This window comes from Chenopodium album, chromosome 3 (genome assembly GCF_948465745.1).
Source record: "Chenopodium album chromosome 3, dcCheAlbu1.1, whole genome shotgun sequence".
NCBI classification, from domain to species: Eukaryota; Viridiplantae; Streptophyta; class Magnoliopsida; order Caryophyllales; family Amaranthaceae; genus Chenopodium; species Chenopodium album.
This window is the reverse complement of record NC_137836.1, coordinates 52,620,662-52,625,406: the sequence shown is the minus strand read 5'-3', so window position 1 is coordinate 52,625,406 and position 4,745 is coordinate 52,620,662. Positions and strand designations below refer to the sequence as shown.

Sequence of the window (4,745 nt, the reverse complement as noted above, 5' to 3'; positions counted from 1 at the left end):
TTATCATCAAAAACGAACTCAACATCTTTTTGAAGAAGATCATTAAGGGGCTTGGCAATGAGTGAGAAATCCTTGATGAATCTTCTATAGAAACCCGCATGACCCAAAAATGATCTCACTCCCTTGACATTCACCGGAGGTGGAAGTTTCTCAATAACCTCAATTTTGGCCTTATCCACCTCTATTCCTTTATGAGAGATCTTATGCCCAAGCACTATCCCTTCCTCCACCATGAAATGGCATTTCTCCCAATTCAAGAAAAGATTAACCTTTACACACCGAGCCAAACATTTCTCAAGATTAGCTAGGCACTCTTCAAATGAAACCCCACCTACGGAGAAATCATCCATAAACACCTCCATTTCTTCCTCCAACATGTCTCCAAAAATGCTCATCATGCATCTTTGGAAAGTTGCGGGGGCATTACAAAGGCCAAGGGGCATTCTCCTATAGGCAAAGGTCCCATAGGGGCATGTAAATGTTGTCTTCTCTTGATCCTCGGGATGGATTGGAATTTGGAAAAATCCCGAATAGCCATCAAGGAAGCAATAGAACTTGTGCCTTGTTGGTCTCTTTAAAATTTGATCAATGAATGGAAGGGGAAAGTGATCCTTTTTGGTGGATGTATTTAGACGTCTATATTCTATACACATCCTCCAACCGGTGATCATCCTAGTTGGAATGAGCTCACCACTCTCATTCTTCACTACGGTCATACCCCCCTTCTTAGGAACGACATGAACAGGAGAAACCCACCTAGAAATTGAGATGGGGAATATGATTCCCGCATCCAAGAGCTTGGTGATCTCTTTTTTAACCACCTCTCCCATTTGAGGGTGTATCTTTCTTTGTCGTTCAATAGAAGGAAGGGTGCCTTCCTCAAGCGTTATGTGGTGCGTACACAAAGCGGGGCCTATACCTTTAAGATCATCGATAGTAAAGCCCAAAGCACCTTGGTGCTTTCTCAAGACATAACATAACGCTTGAGCTTGGCTCTCGCTCAATGATGCACTAACAATTACGGGGTAAGTGGAATTTGGGCCTAGGAATTCATACCTAAGGTGTGATGGTAGAGGTTTGAGCTCTACCATAGGCACACCTTTACCTTCTTTTGTTGCGGCCGCTTGCAAAGCTTCATGGCTTGAGATCTTCAAGCACAATTGTTCATCCACTTCCTCCATGCTTCCATTAAGCAATTCCTCATACAATGCTACCTCCTTGCATGGTACACCTAGCTTGTCTTTGTTCAACAAAACATTCTCAAGAGCGTCGTTAGAGGTGAGCAAGTGCTCATGCATGGAAGACACAACATGATCAAGAGAGTCAATCATCATGCAATTTTCAAGAGAAGAACTTGGATATTTCATGCTTTCATTCAAATCGAATTCTATTACCTCATCTCCTACCTTAAGAGAAATCTTTGCACACTTTACATCTATCATAGCACACGAGGTAGCAAGAAAGGGTCTACCTAGAATAATTGGAATGGTAGCATCTTCATCCACTTCTAATACAACAAAATCCACCGGGAACACAAACTTCCCAACCCTCAATGGAACATCTTCCACTTTACCTTTTGGAAACTTGATGGACCTATCGGCTAGTTGCAAGGTAATGTTAGAAGGTAAGAGTTCCCCTAGATCGAGTATTTGATAAACCGAATATGGAATTAAGCTTACACTAGCTCCTAAGTCACATAAGGCATTATCAAATTGCATCTTGTTAATAGCACAAGGGATGGAAAAGTTTCCGGGGTCTTTCAACTTAGGTGGCATTTTGTTCATGATGATCGCACTACAATTTTCAGTCAAATTGATTGTCTCCACAACATCACAAGTCCTCTTTCCGCTCAAAATGTCTTTGAGGAATTTGGCATAATTAGGCATTTGGTTGATCACATCGGTGAAAGGTAGAGAAAGGTGAAGTTGTTTGAGCATATCAATGAATCTCCCAAATTGCTCATCCAATTTGTGTCTCATGAATTTTTGGGGATAAGGGAGCTTGGGTTTCACAATCTCTTTCTCTACTCTCACCTCTCTTGGTGTCTCAACCACAACCTCATCTAAAGATGCTCTACTTCCCTCATTCTCAACCAAAACTTCCTTGGGGACCTCCTTGTTATCACTCCTCCTAGGCAATCTCTCCTCAAGAACCTTACCACTCCTTGTAACAATAGCATTCACGGGTTTCTTGGGATCTAGGCCTTGGGAAGGTAAAGAAGAAGGGCTTGCTTGGTCTTTCAAAGCACTAGCAAGTTGAGAAATTTAGTTTTCGAGCATTTTGTTGTGGGTCATCATTTCATTGAACTTCTTGTCACTAACGGCCATATATGTGTTCAACAACTTGGTTTGTTTTTCAATTATTTCCTCCAAATTGGTCCTAGAAGAAGAATATTGTGAATAGGAATTTTCACCTTGAGTCTTTGGAACAAATCCGGGTGGGGGACCTCTTTGAGAATTATTTTGAAAATTGCCCCTACCTTGATTGTTCCAATTACCCCTATTTTGATTTTGACCATAACCTTGATTATGGTTTCCACTACCTTGGTTATGATTTCCATAACTTTGGTTTTGATTACCATAATTTTGGTTTTGATTTTGACTACTATAACCTTGATTGTTATAGTTGCCACGAGAACTTTGGTTCCCTTGGTTCCTATAACCACCACGTTGGTTATAGTTGTCAAAATTACCGTGGTTTTGGTAATTCCTATTCCATTGACCTCTTTGATTATCAAACCTTTGCGCATTATTATTTGACACATAATTCACATGCTCACTCTCACTATTATCAAAATCATCACCACATTCCGGAGAAGCATGAGGGCAATTACAAGAGTCATGATCATAAGATCCACATGCATCACAAAACAAGCAACCACTAGGCATATTATTTGAAGAGGGAGGGGGTTGAGAGTTAGAAAAGGTACCTCTCCCCTTAAATTGGGAGGGAGAATTCGAAGCTTGAGAAGAAAAGGAACCTTCCAACTTGGCCTTGATTACGGTCATTTCTTTCCTCAAGTTTGTCATTTGTGAGGATAAGTTGTTGATCGCATTTAGATGGTCTATAGAGGACACCAAAGAACCACTCTTGGTAGTTGAATCCCTCTCACCATCTTGCCAATCTCTATAGTACTTAACCACGTCCTCTATAATGTCCACCACTTCCTCTTCCGTCCGATTCATTATGGGACCTCCGGCACCCCCATCGAGGCATGATTTTCCTTGAGGACTTAGGCCACCATAGAAAATTTGAATGACTTGATAAGTTGGAATTCTGTGGTGGGGACATTCCCTTTGATACTCTTTATACCTCTCCCATGCTTCGTAGAGGCTTTCATTAGGTCTTTTCTTGAACCCTTGAATCAAAGCTCTAGCCTCCGTCGTTTTCTTTTGTGGGTAGAATCGGGACAAGAATTCCTTGGTGACTTCGTCCCATGTTCGAAGGGAATTTGGCTTTACCTCCTTATCCAACCACTCCAAGGCTCGGCCTATGAGAGAAAATGGAAACAACTTTAGCCGGATGAATTCTTTAGAAACTCCATTCACTTTGATAGTGTTGCAATACTTTTCGAACTCCTTGAGATGGTTCAACGGACTCTCATTCTTAGCTCCGCTATATTGTCTCCTTTCGATCAAAGCGATCATAGCCGGTGTAATTTCGAAGTCATTCGTCGGTGTTGTAGGTGGAGCAATTCCACTCTCAAACTTGTACGCACCGGGAATTCCCAATTCTTTCAAAGCGACTCTTTGTTGATCTCCCATGCCTAGTTCCTCTTCAAATCCTTCTTCGCTTGAAGAACTAAATTCAAAGGATCGACTAGCAATTCTTCTCCTTGAAAGAGTCCTTTCGATTTCCGGGTCAAAAGGCACAATGGATCGATCACGAGCTCTATGCATGCAAAACTTCAATGAAAATATTAGTATCACGGCTACAAATGTAGCCTGAAGAAATAAAATCTTTTTGTATTTTTTTTTCAATTAAAATGAAATAGACTCAACAACTAAAGCTAAGCACCAATTTCACTCCCCGGCAACGGCGCCATTTTGATAGAGGAATAAACTAGTCGTTAATTGCCTATCCCAAAATCAAACACTATTTATAAAATCCTAAACCAACCTAAAACAAGTATAGGTAAGTATAGGGTCGAACCCAAAGGAGTTAGTTGGTGTTATCTTTAGCCTAAATCAAGCTATTTCGGAGATTGAAGTGAGAAAATGGTCGGTGTTATGATAGCAAAATTAGACTAATCAAGTAATTCGATAAGCTAAATGCTAGGGGTATTGGTTCCACATGCTAATTCAATAATCGTGCCAATCGACAATTTCTTCGTTTGATTCAAGCATTGCAAAGGACAAACAATAGTAGCAATCAAGATAGTTCAAGAGCTATCTCCTAGAGACCAAACTAGGGGTCACTATGAATGGCTAATCAAGGAAATTCACAATCAAACTCAATCAATTAAAGCAATTCTCAAATTGATGGGTCATGTCATTAAGAAATGCAATGCAATCTAGATTAATCTTATAGGTTGATCATTCCTAATCTAATTAATCACATGCAAAACTATGTCAACCAATTTAATTGCAACAATTCAATCAATCAAAGATCATCAACTAGCACAAATTATCAATCAAGCATGCTTCCCCTTCTCCCTAGCAACTAATCTACTCACTAATCATGGTGTAACTCAAGAACAAATCACTAGAATTAGCATTGATCATCATTCTAAATAAAAATCAAGA

The 4,745-nt window shown here is 40.2% G+C and overlaps 1 non-coding gene across 1 annotated transcript; it reads left to right on the top strand.

Annotated features, from left to right (window-relative positions):
• Positions 1-3,273: 3,273 nt before the first annotated feature.
• Positions 3,274-3,379, top strand: LOC145626021 (small nucleolar RNA R71). The gene has a single exon (XR_014110905.1). It is a non-coding gene; the product is annotated as a small nucleolar RNA R71 (small nucleolar RNA).
• The last annotated feature ends 1,366 nt before the right edge of the window (positions 3,380-4,745 follow it).